The following is a 16,182-nucleotide window of genomic DNA, read 5'->3' on the forward strand; positions in this document are numbered from 1 at the left end:
ATGTAAAAACCCTTATCTGATCTTCCATATGGACAGGGCAGAATTGAGGACTCGTCCCCAATTTCTTCCTAGGGTGGTATCATCGTTTCCTTTGAACCAGCCTATTGTGGTGCCTGCGGCTACTAGGGACATGGAGGATTCCAAGTTGCTGGACGTAGTCCGGGCTTTGAAAATGTATGTTTCCAGAAAGGCGGGAGTCAGAAAGTCTGACTCGCTGTTTATTCTGTATGCAGCCAACAAGGTTGGCGCTCCTGCTTCGAAGCAAATTATTGTTCGCTGGATCTATAGCACGATTCAGCTGGTTCACTCTGCGGCTGGATTTCCGCATCCAATATGGTGAAAGCCCATTCCACAAGGAAGGTGGGCTCTTCTTGGGCGGCTGCCCGAGGGGTCTCGGCTTTACAGCTTTGCCGAGCTGCTACTTGGTCGGGGTCAAACAAGTTTGCTAAGTTATACAAGTTTGATACCCTGGCTGAGGAGGACCTTGAGTTTGCTCATGCGGTGCTGCAGAGTCATCCGCACTCTCCCGCCCGTTTGGGAGCTTTGGTATAATCCCCATGGTCCTTACGGAGTTCCCAGCATCCACTAGGATGTCAGAGAAAATAAGAATTTACTCACCGGTAATTCTATTTCTCGTAGTCCGTAGTGGATGCTGGGCGCCCGTCCCAAGTGCGGACTCTCTGCAATACATGTATATAGTTATTGCTTAACTAAAGGGTTATTGTTATGAGCCATCTGTTACTGAGGCTCAGTTGTTGTTCATACTGTTAACTGGGTATGGTTATCACAAGTTGTACGGTGTGATTGGTGTGGCTGGTATGAGTCTTACCCTGGATTCCAAATCCTTTCCTTGTTGTGTCAGCTCTTCCGGGCACAGTTTCCTTAACTGAGGTCTGGAGGAGGGGCATAGAGGGAGGAGCCAGTGCACACCAGATAGTACCTAATCTTTCTTTCAGAGTGCCCAGTCTCCTGCGGAGCCCGTCTATTCCCCATGGTCCTTACGGAGTTCCCAGCATCCACTACGGACTACGAGAAATAGAATTACCGGTGAGTAAATTCTTATTTTATCCGGTTCACCTTGTTTTAATCAGATTTGCTTTGGTAGCAGAGGCAGAGAATTTGTCCATGGATTGTATAAAAGGCCTTCATTTTTGAAATCATACAATTCTAAAATAATAATTTCAAAAGAATAAACATCACCCACTGCTTCCAAACTCTAATATGACCCCTGATGTGGCTTCTGGTGCAACGTCTAATGCAGCTTTGTAAATCTATATGTGCTTGTGAAACCTAGGTCTATAGAACTATCATCCAGTACACTGGTATGTGACCCAACAAGAAGGAGCCTCTGCATTGCGTTGTATATCCTCAATTGATTAGTTCCTCTCACCTATGTTTTCTGGTCTGCTGGCTAAGCCTTAGTTGTTTTTGCCTTTTTTTCCAGAGTCTGGTGAAATTACATCTGAAAGTAATGGAAATGAAAATTGCGGCATGTCACACAAGATCGTTACGTCTGATTCTTCCCAGCCCCTCAAAAAAAAATAATTAAAAATTGTGAGGAACGACACACAAATTTACCACTGAGGAAAACGAGACCCTCATTGATAAATTATTTGGAAGGCCAGGTGGTATCAATTACTCCGTGGACTGTAAAGAGACGATATGGCCTGAAATATCTGAAAATGTCAGCTCACTAGGTACATGTATTCGTACAATACTGGTGTGTCACAAAAGATATCATGATTGCAAGAGTCCTGTCAAAAAGAAATTGGCCAAGGAGAAGAAATATGTTAGTGGAACTGGTGGTGGACCAGCCAAAGTCTTTGAATACCTGAATTGGGAGCAAAGATTGCAAGGAGTCATAATAATTGCATCTGTAATAGGAGTCCCAGGAGGGTTTTAAACTGGAAAAAAACACAACAATTTCTGGTAAGTATTTCAAATTTAGCCGATGCGTTTTTTTGTAATTTTTTTGGGTATGTTTATTTTTTTATTTTTTGGAAGGCATTCTCTGCTACAGTAGGTGTTGTAATATTGCTGAGGATTACAGACAGTACAAACATAGAGGTGTGAATGATTGATTGTTTCAAGTCTGAGTACTCAATTCTCTGCTAGCAGGCACACCATGGTGCTTGTAGGTGCATATACACTGGCCCATATTTTTACCTGACTATTGACCTGGCCAATATTTTGCTGGTATGTCGGCCATTTGGTAACTACAATATGTGTGTGAACGCTGTCGTTCACAGACATATCTCGGACCTGCAGTACACCCAAACGCCATCTTATCCACCGATCTTTTGGTGCATCGTGGTGTGTGTGGATGGTCATCCGTCTGCCCATACACACCCTTCAACAGTTGGCGCTGAATGTCAGCATACATGGGCCGGTGCATGTAATAGCCCGCCCAGTTCGACAAGTGAGTCCTGATGGATCCTTGATGTATGTATGCTTAACACACTGCCCGGCTCGTTTCTAGATTTAACTGCACAGGCAGATCATTTGTTCTGTTGGTTTTTTCTATAACGGATTACCCAGCATTAGTCTAGTGCACCTACCCGGTGGTTTGAATGTTATTTAAGCTGCCTCTACTTTGTTTGAGTAACCTAAACTAACCTGTGCTCTCTAGCCATGTAAAGCGGGTATTTGATGTACAGTAGCTAATGGCATCATTGTATTTCAAGAGGGTCTTCAATACATTTGTCAACATCCGGAGTGTCTAATCTCCCGTCTTTTGTGATCCCGTTGAGATTGCCATCTACGCCTGGTGCTGAGTGTCTGTGCTGGATTCCGGCTTCCGGAGCCGTTATCCTAGGGTGCCTTTTACCATCTGGTCCCTTCCGGACCCTGCTTCCAGTTGCTGTATTTGCCAAAGAGAATATATCTACACGCTATTGTTTAATCTGTTTGGTGTAAGTGCAATGTTAAAATAAACCTGTGTGTTTTAAAAAGGATAACTGCACTATTGCACTTTTTTCTGCTTTACCTCTTTATGAGGTTTAGACGTATATGAAGGGTTTTTGTTTGATAAAACCCCCCAGAAAAAGCAACGCTGGATTTCTGTTTACCTCAAAGAGTGTCTGTATATGTGATATACCCTAATTAACGGTATTATCCTTTTATTTACCCACTGGGTGCTTATATGTAAATTTGGGTTTTATTGGAGCGCTTTAAGTCTGTATCTTCCTTTCCTTTTTCCAAACATCCGGAGTTTGACACCTGTGTAGGCTGTGCACCGTTACTGAGCATTTGCAACTGAGGGGCTGATGTAGTAGGCCAAGGTTATATAGTATTGATCTGTGCAAGGTGATAACACACCTGGCAATCGCCCCATGTCTTGAATAATGACAGGACCAGACTGGCCGGGGCAATTTCACCTTGCACTTTTCAACTACTTTCCGAAACTCTTTTGCTTCTTTATTGCTTGATAGATCTGCCCCTGAAACACATCTGCAGGTGACATCAATGCGCTTGTGTGTGTTTTATGCTGTATGCGTGAGTTCTCTCACGCAGATCTGTAATCCACAGCTGTTCCAAGTGGAGAACAATGACGTGCCTGCCTGTGCTGTATGGGCAAGCATAGCGCTAGCTGTCAGACATACATGACTGGGATGTAGGTAATCTCACTAGTACTGACTTTGGACACTTCATACTGTGCCTCGAGGAATTTGCAACAAATGCACCGATGGTCCCTCCAAAAAATAAGAATTTACTCACCGGTAATTCTATTTCTCGTAGTCCGTAGTGGATGCTGGGGACTCCGTAAGGACCATGGGGAATAGACGGGCTCCGCAGGAGACTGGGCACTCTAAAGAAAGATTCAGGACTATCTGGTGTGCACTGGCTCCTCCCCCTATGACCCTCCTCCAAGCCTCATTTAGGAACTGTGCCTGGAAGAGCTGACACAATAAGGAAGGATTTTTGAATCCCGGGTAAGACTCACACCAGCCACACCATATAACTCGTGATAGGAACCCCGGTTAACAGTATGATAACAATGGAGCCTCTGAACAGATGGCTCACAATAACAACCCGATTATAGTAACAATAACTATTTACAAGTATTGCAGACAATCCGCACTTGGGATGGGCGCCCAGCATCCACTACGGACTACGAGAAATAGAATTACCGGTGAGTAAATTCTTATTTTCTCTGACGTCCTAGTGGATGCTGGGGACTCCGTAAGGACCATTGGGATTATACCAAAGCTCCCAAACGGGCGGGAGAGTGCGGATGACTCTGCAGCACCGAATGAGAGAACTCCAGGTCCTCCTCAGCCAGGGTATCAAATTTGTAGAATTTTGCAAACGTGTTTGCCCCTGACCAAGTAGCAGCTCGGCAAAGTTGTAAAGCCGAGACCCCTCGGGCAGCCGCCCAAGATGAGCCCACCTTCCTTGTGGAATGGGCTTTCACTGATTTAGGCTGCGGTAATCCCACCGCAGAATGCGCCAGCTGAATAGTGCTACAAATCCAGCGCGCGATAGACTGCTTAGAAGCAGGAGCACCCAGCTTGTTGGGTGCATACAGGATAAACAGCGAGTCAGTCTTCCTGACTCCAGCCGTCCTGGAAACATACATTTTCAGGGCCCGGACTACGTCCAGTAACTTGGAATCCTCCGAGTCCCTAGTAGCCGCAGGCACCACAATAGGTTGGTTCAAGTGAAAAGCTGAGACCACCTTCGGGAGAAACTGAGGACGAGTCCTCAACTCTGCCCTATCCATATGGAAAATCAGATAAGGACTTTTACAAGACAAAGCCGCCAATTCTGATACTCGCCTGGCCGAAGCCAGGGCCAACAACATGACCACTTTCCACGTGAGATATTTCAAATCCACAGTCTTAAGTGGCTCGAACCAATGTGATTTCAGGAATTCCAAAACCACATTGAGATCCCAAGGTGCCACTGGGGCCACAAAAGGAGGCTGAATATGCAGAACTCCTTTGACAAACGTCTGAACTTCAGGCAGTGAAGCCAGTTCTTTTTGGAAGAAAATCGACAGAGCCGAAATCTGGACCTTAATGGACCCCAATTTGAGGCCCAACGTCACCCCTGCTTGCAGGAAATGCAGGAATCGACCCAGCTGAAATTCCTCCGTCGGGGCCTTCTTGGCCTCACACCACGCAACATATTTTCGCCAAATGCGGTGATAATGTTTTGCGGTGACATCCTTCCTGGCTTTGATCAGGGTAGGGATGACTTCCTCCGGAATGCCCTTTTCCTTTAGGATCCGGTGTTCAACCGCCATGCCGTCAAACGTAGCCGCGGTAAGTCTTGGAACAGACAGGGTCCCTGCTGCAGCAGGTCTTGTCTGAGCGGCAGAGGCCAAGGGTCCTCTGCAAGCATCTCTTGAAGTTCCGGGTACCAAGCTCTTCTTGGCCAATCCGGAACCACGAGTATAGTTTTCACTCCTCGCTTTCTTATTATTCTCAGTACCTTGGGAATGAGAGGCAGAGGAGGAAACACATAAACCGACTGGTACACCCACGGTGTCACTAGAGCGTCCACAGCGATCGCCTGAGGGTCCCTTGACCTGGCGCAATATCTTTTCAACTTTTTGTTGAGGCGGGACGCCATCATGTCCACCTGTGGTCTTTCCCAACCGTCTACCAGCATTTGGAAGACTTCTGGATGAAGTCCCCATTCTCCCGGGTGGCGGTCGTGCCTGCTGAGGAAGTCTGCTTCCCAGTTGTCCACTCCCGGAATGAACACTGCTGTCAGTGCCAACACATGATTCTCTGCCCATCGGAGAATCCTTGTGGCTTCTGCTTCTTGTGCCGCCCTGTCTGTTTACATGGGCGACCGCCGTGATGTTGTCTGATTGGATCAGTACCGGCTGGTTCTGAAGCAGGGGCCTTGCTTGGCTTAGGGCATTGTAAATGGCCCTTAGCTCCAGAATATTTATGTGAAGCGAAATCTCCCGATTTGACCACAGTCCTTGGAAATTTCTTCCCTGTGTGACTGCATCCCAGCCCCGACGGCTGGCATCCGTGGTCACCAGGACCCAGTCCTGTATTCCGAATCTGCGGCCCTCTAGTAGATGAGCCCTCTGCAGCCACCACAGCAGCGACACCCTGGTCCTTGCCGACAGGGTTATCCGCTGTTGCATCTGGGGATGGGACCCGGACCATTTGTCCAACAGGTCCCACTGGAACGTCCTTGCGTGGAACCTTCCGAATGGGATTGCTTCGTACGAAGCTACCATTTTTCCCAGGACTCGTGTGCATTGATGTACCGACACCTGTCCTGGTTTTAGGATGTCTCTGACTAGAGATGAAAACTCCTCGGCTTTTTCCACTGGAAGAAACACTCTTTTCTGGTCTGTGTCCAGAATCATTCCCAGGAACAGAAGACGTGTCGTCGGGACCAGCTGTGACTTTGGAATATTGAGAATCCAGCCGTGCTGTTGTAGCACTTCCCGAGAAAGTGCTACCCCCACTACCAACTGTTCTTTGGACCTCGCCTTTATCAGGAGATCGTCCAAGTATGGGATAATTAAAACTCCCTTCTTGCGAAGGAGTATCATCATTTCGGCCATTACCTTGGTAAAGACCCTCGGTGCCGTGGATAACCCAAACGGCAGCGTTTGGAACTGATAGTGACAGTCCTGTACCACAAATCTGAGGTACTCCTGGTGCGGAGGGTAAATAGGGACATGCAGGTACGCATCCTTGATGTCCAGGGAGACCATGTAATCCCCCTCGTCCAGGCTCGCAATAACCGCCCTGAGCGATTCCATCTTGAACTTGAACCTTTTGATATAAGTGTTCAAGGCTTTTAAATTTAAGATGGGTCTCACCGAACCGTCCGGTTTCGGTACCACAAACATTGTGGAATAGTAACCCTTTCCCTGTTGAAGGAGGGGTACCTTGACAATCACTTGCTGTGAATATAGTTTCTGAATAGCCACCAACACTGCCTCCCTGGCAGAGGGAGTTGCCGGTAAGGCAGATTTTAGGAAACGGCAGGGGGGAGACGTCTCGAATTCCAGCCTGTACCCCTGAGACACTACTTGAAGGACCCAGGGATTCACCTGTGAGAGAGCCCACTGTGTGCTGAAATTCCTGAGACGGGCCCCCACCGTACCCGGGTCCGCCTGAGCAGCCCCAGCGTCATGCTGTGGACTTACCGGACGCAGGGGAGGACTTCTGCTCTTGGGAACTAGCTGTGTGCTGCAGCTTTTTCCCCCTACCTCTGCCCCTCGGCAGAAAGGATGAGCCTCTAGCCCTCTTATTCTTCTGGGGCCGAAAGGACTGTACCTGATAATACGGTGCTTTCTTTTGCTGTGGGGTAGCCTGTGGCAAAAAGGTCGATTTCCCAGCAGTAGCTGTGGAAACGAGGTCTGACAGACCATCCCCAAAAAGTTCCACCCCTTTATAGGGCAAAACTTCCATGTGCCGCTTCGAGTCGGCATCGCCAGACCATTGCCGAGTCCATAACCCCCTTCTGGCGGCAATGGACATAGCGCTTATTTTTGATGCCAGCCGGCAAATATCCCTCTGTGCATCACGCATGTATAAGATGGCGTCTTTTATATGCTCTATCGTCAGCAAAATATTGTCCCTATCCATGGTATCAATGTTATCCGACAGGGAATCTGACCACGCAGCTGCAACACTGCACATCCAAGCCGATGCAATAGTGGGTCTCAATATAATGCCGGTGTGTGTGTATATAGCTTTAAGGGTATGTTCCTGCTTTCTATCAGCAGGTTCCTTTAGGGCGGCCGTATCCGGAGACGGTAGTGCCACCTTTTTTGATAAGCGTGTCAGCGCTTTATCTACCCTAGGGGGTGTTTCCCAACGTGACCTATCCTCTGGCGGGAAAGGGTACGCTGCCAATAACCGTTTAGAAACTATTAATTTCTTATCTGGGGAAGACCACGCTTCCTCACACACCTCATTTAATTCCTCAGATGCAGGAAAAACTTCTGGTAGTTTTTTCTCACCAAACATAATACCCTTTTTTGTGGTACCTGGGGTATTATCAGAAATGTGTAATACATTTTTCATTGCCTCAATCATGTAACGGGTGGACCTATTGGAGGGTACACTAGTCTCATCGTCGTCGACACTGGAGTCGGTATCCGTGTCGACATCTGTATCTGTCATCTGAGGTAGCGGGCGTTTTACAGCCCCTGATGACATTTGAGACGCTTGGACAGGCACAAGCTGAGAAGCCGGCTGTCCTATGTCGTCAAACCTTTTATGTAAGGAGCTGACACTGTCACGTAATTCCTTCCATAAGTCCATCCACACAGGTGTCGACCCCGCAGGGGGTGACATCACATTCACAGGCATTTGCTCCGCCTCCACATCATTATCCTCATCATACATGTCGACACAGCAGTACCGACACACAGCACACACACAGGGAATGCTCTGACAGAGGACAGGACCCCACAAAGCCCTTTGGGGAGACAGAGGGAGAGTATGCCAGCACACACCAGAGCGCTATATATCACAGGGATATCACCTTATAAAAGTGTTTTCCCTTATAGCTGCATATATATTGTATACTGCGCCTAAATTGTGCCCCCCCCTCTCTTTTTTACCCTTTCTGTAGTGCAGGACTGCAGGGGAGAGCCAGGGAGCGATCCTTCCAGCGAAGCTGTGAGGGAAAATGGCGCCAGTGTGCTGAGGGAGAAGGCTCCGCCCCTTTTTCGGCTGTCTTTCTCCCGCTGTTTTAAAACGTCTGGCAGGGGTTAATTTACACCTATATAGCCCCTGGGGCTATATATGGTGTTAGTTTGCCAGCCAAGGTGTATTATTGCTGCTCAGGGCGCCCCCCCCCCAGCGCCCTGCACCCATCAGTGACCGAAGTGTGTGGTGTGCATGAGGAGCAATGGCGCACAGCTGCAGTGCTGTGCGCTACCTTGGAGGAAGACAGAAGTCTTCAGCCGCCGATTTTCCGGACCTTCTTGCTTCTGGCTCTGTAAGGGGGACGGCGGCGCGGCTCCGGGAACGGACGACGAGGTCGGGTCCTGTGTTCGATCCCTCTGGAGCTAATGGTGTCCAGTAGCCTAAGAAGCCCAAGCTACCACCACTTAGGTAGGTTCGCTTCTTCTCCCCTTAGTCCCTCGCTGCAGTGAGCCTGTTGCCAGCAGGTCTCACTGTAAAATAAAAAACCTAAACTATACTTTCTTTCTAGGAGCTCAGGAGAGCCCCTAGTGTGCATCCAGCTTGGCCGGGCACAGAAATCTAACTGAGGCTTGGAGGAGGGTCATAGGGGGAGGAGCCAGTGCACACCAGATAGTCCTGAATCTTTCTTTAGAGTGCCCAGTCTCCTGCGGAGCCCGTCTATTCCCCATGGTCCTTACGGAGCCCCCAGCATCCACTAGGACGTCAGAGAAATAACCATTCCAAAGGCAAAGGTTTGTTGGTTTCCCAGTTGTGTATTTGTAAAAATGTGAAAAAGTATTATACCTGCATTTAACATGTAGGAATGTCGATCTACGCTGTGGCGGCGTGTGCAATCCCCTCTCTGTGTTTTCCCTGCTAGCATACCATTCTGCTCATCCGAGTATTGCGTCCCGTGGTTGTCTAATAAAATGCCTCAATTATTTTCCTAGGCATGCTTTAGGGATGTTTGGAATATCATGGCATAATTCCAGGTGCCAAATTTTCCCTAGGTTGGCCAGAATACCAGAACCGGCTCTAGGCATAGGCAAATGCCTAGGGGCACAAGATTTTGCTGATTAAAATGATATGCAGCATGACTATATTCTGTGTGTGACTGCGGCTGTATCTGCATACGAAATGCTACGTTACAGTGTATTCCTGGAAATCACTAACATAGCATTTCGTATGCAAATACAGCCAGTCACACACAGAATATACTGTAGGCATGCTAATTATCACTTTAATCAGCAGAAGCTGCTTGTTCATCCTAGTCACATAGTAATGAAAATAAGATGCATTTTCTACAAAAAAAAAGGCGCCCAACATTAGCAGAGCTGGACGGGAGCTGCGTGGCATATTGAAGCAAGATGTATGAGGACACATCTGTATCCAACAAGAGGCAGGGGTCACAGTGTTAGCAGCTGTGTGAGTGCTGTGTGGGTGGGTTGTGCTATAGTGGTCGGCATATGTGTAAGGGGCATTAAGTGTGTCATGTGTATAAATGCATTAATAATGTGCAACATATGTGTAAAGGGCATTATGTGTGTCATGTGTATAAGGGCATTAATAAAGGTTGCATAATGTGTAAGGTGCATTATGTTTATAAGGACATTAATAATGTGTGTCATATGTGTAAGGGGCATTACTGTGTGATATTATGTGTATAAAGGCATTACTAATGTGTGGCATTATATGTATAAGGTGCTCTACTGTGTGGTGTAACGTATAGAAAGGGCACTACTGTGTGGTCTAATAAGAATACAGAGCAAAATAGTGTGGTGTAATGTAAATAAGGAGCAATTCAGTGTGATGTAATGTGAATAAGGGTACTACTGTGAGAATTAATGTACAGTGTATATAAGGTAAAGTGGTACTACTGTACTGTGTGATGTAACGTGAATAAGGGACACTATCACATGATATGTTAATAAAGTTGCACTACTGTGTGGCGTAATTTGAATTGGGAGTACTATTGTGTGGCCATGCCCCTTCCCAAAAGAACATGCCCCTTTTTGTGCTGTGTGTGCGCACTGTTCCTATTTAAAATATAGGTGGTAGGAGCACCAAAATGAGGACTGCTATGACTGAGGGGTGATGGTGATGGAGAAGGGGTGCAGATTCAGAGGCGGAACTAGCAGCGATGCTAGGGGGCACCAGCCAAAATCTTGCCTAGGACATCACATTGATTAGGGCCTGCTCTGCAGAATACCATGGCAGAGACACAATGCCTCTCCAATATGATGAACAGTCTGCCAGCGTTGGTATGGTGAAAGCTTTCTGCTATGGTGACACCTGCCTCTAAGCAAAGTGCATTAATCTAGGTCTGATGTGAAGAGGGACATTGTGTGGCCAGTTCAAGATACGCCTGTTATTGAGACCAGCCAACTTGTGCATGAGCTCGGGGAGTTCCTCACTAATGTTACACATGTGCTAAGCACACCATTCTAATTTTTCAACATGATAAACTACTACTGGATGTGCATCAGTGATCTGTCTTTGCAATTGGAAACAGTATGCCTAAAATTTGTTTCTTGTAACTTTTTCTATAATCTTTTTAGTAGGCCCAAATTGTCAAGCAACAAAAAAACTAATATCCTCAGTTAATTTTTTTTCTAATCTTGTTTTGTAAATATTTAAAATGTAAATGTCAAATCCGTGTTTCACTTAGTAGAAATATTTCAAAGTATTGTTTTTCTGTTTTATAAATTTCGATGTATGTGGAGTAGTGATTTGGATGCAGCCAGGGTAGGATGCAGAGATAATGGAGTATTTTTGAAATAGTAAATAAGAGCACTCCCTTAAGGAAATGGTCAGTGCCTTCATCCAGGCAAAATGGTCAACCCTAAAAAAATTTGGTTTAAGTCTGCGAGAGTGACGAGCATCAACTAAGTATTGAATGGTGGAATAACATAGGGCATGGTAGATTTATTTGTGCTCTAAATAAAGGGTCATTAAACATTAAATGTGCCCAAATTAGGAGTGGGGGAACTAGATGCTTAGTCTCCAAATAACCATACCAAGGACAGTCCTTGAAAAAGGTAGCGTAAACAGACAAATTGGGGTAAATGTGTTATATGTCTCATTACCCATGCGAAGCAGCAGGGGACATTGACAAGATGGGTTAACATCTTGTCTGTCCATGGGAAGGAGTGAAAAGTCCTCCTCTGGCGATGCCCCCCATAGCACACAGCGCATTAGCCTTGTCCTGAAGCGCTGTGTCTCCCTGCCTGACTGACTCCACTGGGCATGCGCGTGATCTCTGTACTCACACAAGATCCCCTGCGTAGGTGGGTGCCGGCAGCCACCACAGGTACAGACATCTGTCCCTGCTGAGGACATAAGGCATCACCATATATCGACAGCTGCTGGTGTTGGAATGGTGAACGCTGCTGACTGCTCTTACATTGCCCATGCTTCTTGGGCTGTTTTGTAGATAGCTATGCCTAAGTGGATAGGGGTACATTGCGCCCCTGTCAACCTTGTAGACACCTCCACTGTAATACTTGGGGGAGAAGCCATATCTGTGCACATAAAGTGCGCAGATTCCGTTTCTCCACCATTTCGACCATTCAAATATTTACCTCATTGAAGGATCTGTTTATAAAGCAGTGAAAAGTGTGGAGCAGTGAAAAGTGTGGAGAAGTTGCCCATGGCAACCATTCAGCATTGAAGTAACATTTTTAATTTGTATACTATACAATTGTACGGAGCAGCTGAATGGTTGTCATGGGCAACTTCTCCACTGGCTCACTTCTCCACTCTTTTCACTGCTTCATAAATAGACCCGTGTCTCTATAACAAAGATTGTTTTTTTAATTATTGAGGGCATTTGAAAATTGATACTGTCCACATTATGCTACATCTGTAAGGTCACTGAAAATTTGCTGGACATCCCCACTCCTTCAACCATCTACCCTCAAAGATTATCCCAGTGAAAAATGTCTTGTACATCCAATTATTCATTTAGAGGCAGTGATTTCTCTGGATATATCCTTTACTCATGTCTGCTTGCCTTCTCCTTCTCGCCCACTCTTAAATAATGTATGCAGGTGGTGTTTGCTTTTTCATAATATCTCTCGCACCATCTAGGAACAGTGAATTCCACTTAGACCAACCCTCAAGCTTTTTCTAATTTGGGCAAACGGGTTATATTTTTGCTATTACTTTGTCTTATATTGCATGTATGTAATTTTTTTTTTAATAAATACATTTTTAGATGCCAAACAAGACAAAGATGTACATTCGCACCATATGCCTAAGGAGGTTACAGAGTTTGAGTCCTCAGGTCCAGTGCTTGAGGCAATTCAAGGTGATTTGTTTTTCTCATTTTTTGGGGGAATGGGTTTGTGTATCAGAGCATGTCATTTTTTTTCTGTTTGCAAGAGAAAATACATTACACGATGTTACACTATCCTTGAAGCCTATACTGGATATCATTGTTTTGCCTTTTAAAAATAAAATGCAAGCTTTTTATTTTTACATTTTCATACTTCTGACCCTCCAACATACAGTAGACCCCATAGACATTGTTCGTTTTGCTATCCCATACCTAAGCAAGGATCTATGGTTACCGGTCATCTGACACAATCTACCACAGTAGTTCTCACAGCTGCATAGCTATCCTAAAGTAATTTAAGCACCATTTTCCATTTTGGATGACCAAAATTATTATTATTTTTTTTAAACTCTTTATTTGTACAAAAAGAAAATGTTGACAAGGACCAAAATTTTTATATATGAAATGTTTAAACTAAATGAATAATAAAGATGAATCATTGATGTTGAATGCATAGTAAATACATATTTGCAAAAAATAAAAAATAAAAAATCTGCAATATATACTAAGCAGTAATTTAAGGCGGTTTATGTATCTTAGGTTGTCCATGCAATGTCAATTAAAATTGAAAAGAAATACTGTACCCTGGAAAATGTAATCATTTTGGAGGAATTTGCTGACTCAGAATGTTTTTTAGAACATGAAATAGTCCTATTACTGAAACCTACAATGACAACACAGAGATGTTCAAACATTCTACCATTCTTTCAGGGGATATAAGCATTGAGCCTGGCTCTTTTCTATCTTCCGCACGCATCAAATTGGACTCTAACACCAATCCATTGATTCATCATATGAACAAGATTTTTTTAAATACCATGTCAGAATTTAAAGAGTTGTTACATGTTGAAATTGGACATGTGGTGCAAGGTTTGCAGGATATCAAGAGTGCCCTCAACACATTGGGAGAGATCCATGAGCAAAATGGATGGCGGTCATGACATACAATAGGTCGACAGGATCACTAGATAGACATGTACTAGGTCAACATGAGTTTTTCTCAATTTTTACATTTTTTGACCTTCATACTTAACGTTCCACGTGGACTACAATTGGGAACGGTAACCTGTGCTGAGAGCAGCGGTAGTGGAGCGAGGCACTGTGCCCGAAGCATAGTGAGATAAGCGAGCCATGCGAGTGGTCACGGTGCACTAATTGGGGTTCCCCATCACTTTTCAAAGAAAACGACACCATAAAAAGTAAAAAAAACTCATGTTAACGTTTTTTCCATGTCGACCTAGTGAACCACACCCGAACAAAATACACTACTAATAAACACTAATTTAAGTTCAATTTTGGAATCGTTTAGAAATTTTAGGAATCGTTTAGAGTTAAAAAACAAAGAAACACATGAAGGGTTTGGACGAGAGAATATTGTTGATACTGGCTCCAAGTAGCAACCACCCAAAAAGTTTTTAAAAAAAGGGGTACACAAATTTATTCTCAAGTGGAATGTGAACAAGACGGAAATTCAGCAGATTCACATTCTCCCAAACCCAAAAATTGGTAAAAGCTTCTGAAACTTAAACAACGTACTGTAGACTTTTCTTTTAAAAATACTAAAATATTTATGCGATTCTTATATGTAGTTCTTCCAGACTATAATTTCATCAATGAGTGGTCTGAATGTACTGTAAAACCCCCAAAAACAAACATTTACTACTTAAATTTGTTCAGAAGAAGTTTTAAGTGGTTAAGGATTTTAAATTAGAATGAAAAATATGAACGGAAACTAATATTTGCATAACCAACTTTTCTTTCTGAATCTTCAAAATATATTGAAATATAAAATTTGATTTTGTTGCTTGGTAAAAGATGAAAATTGTTCAATACACTTCCACCTACTAATTTAGTATTAAAAATAAAGTACATGCCTGTACAAAACCAATTTTTTGTTTAATCAAATGTAATTATGTGTTTTGAAAATTGAGAGATGGTTGAGTATTCAACTCTCTTCTTCTGCATCCATAGGGATCCAGCTGTGAAGTAAAATGGTTCCTGGTGACTGGACTAAGGGTCCATTTAACATAGATCGCAAATTGAATGCGATAAGGGCGGTATCTTTCAGTCCAGGTTTGCAATGCTACCTCAGGGTCCTGTGCTCCAAAAAGGTGGGCATTCTTGAGATATGTCCTCCAGGTGGATGGGGGCTCATTTGCATGTGCGGGTACACTTGGCCATAAATGCAATGAGGCGTTACCGGAGTAGTATTCCCGTGGAAAATTGCCGAATCTAGTTTTCCCAATTTATAGCCCATAAGCTACAATGGGCTACAGCAATCAAATGATTGTGGTAGCCGCGGGGTACAATATCAGCAATGCTTCGCATCCCTGCTATTGATACACCGGTCAGCATCACTTCCCCCTTAGAAACCTATGGGCATGTGGCTGTATCCTGAAACTGCTGAGTCACAGCAAAGATCGGGGATACCAGCTGTAATCCCTGTTTCATACATTCTGAGGGAAAATAATATTTGTGGCAAATTCCCCAAAAAACGAATATTTTCGGGGACATGGCTGATAATGCTAATTGAGAAATGGGCCCCTAAAAATGTAGGGGAATTTCATCTCACAGATAGCACAGAGTCTACTCCCCTATAGCCAGCCCACTGTCCAGGCAACATATGACTTCAGGCAGGAGTCAGATATGCCATTACCAGTGGGCCTGTCATTTAGCTGCCATTTGCCTACTCTTTAACTTTATGAATTTTGGGAAATCTAACGTCAATGGGGCAAAAAGCGCTAGCCAGTTCTAATGTTGCCAACGCAAATGCTCTATAAGGTCCACACCGGATCTGCAATACCAGTAAGTTTGTTGAAAATCAGGGCAGCCTCCATAGTGGGCAGCCTGCATGGGGACCCCAAGCGGCAGCTGGAGCACGAGGTGATTGGTAAGTGCATATACGTGCAGTTCAACATCTCACTTTGGAAGAAAGAACTGAGGTGCCTCTTATCTCCCCCACGAAGCCATGTGGATTATGAGGTATGCTTCCACAAAGGTACTGTATGTCTGTCCAATACTCCCCCTTTTCAACTTTAGAATAATGGGATGTATGCAGAATTTAGCAAATTGACTTGCTTCATTTCCCTTGTGTAATGGAAAGGCAGTAATATTGAAATAACTAGAAAATTGCAACCTTTCCAGAAAAACCTCAACATTTGTTTCACGTATGAAGTTATTGTTTACTAGCATTTGGAAAATATTACACACATTGAATTTTACTAA

General features: G+C 44.6%; 1 long non-coding RNA gene across 2 annotated transcripts in view; it reads left to right on the forward strand.

Annotated features, from left to right (window-relative positions):
- LOC135057922 (uncharacterized) overlaps window positions 1–14,700 on the forward strand; it is a 90,669-nt gene extending 75,969 nt beyond the window's left edge. Inside the window, exons 4-6 of one of the 2 annotated variants that reach the window (XR_010244466.1) lie at window positions 1,445–1,929; window positions 12,838–12,930; window positions 13,669–14,700. This is a non-coding gene — a long non-coding RNA (uncharacterized LOC135057922). Of the gene's footprint in view, window positions 1–1,444; window positions 1,930–12,837; window positions 13,617–13,668 lie in introns of those variants that run through there. The other variant, XR_010244465.1, reaches the window with a different exon arrangement.
- The last annotated feature ends 1,482 nt before the right edge of the window (window positions 14,701–16,182 follow it).

The sequence above is a fragment of the Pseudophryne corroboree genome, chromosome 3 (genome assembly GCF_028390025.1).
Source record: "Pseudophryne corroboree isolate aPseCor3 chromosome 3, aPseCor3.hap2, whole genome shotgun sequence".
Classification (NCBI taxonomy): domain Eukaryota; kingdom Metazoa; phylum Chordata; class Amphibia; order Anura; family Myobatrachidae; genus Pseudophryne; species Pseudophryne corroboree.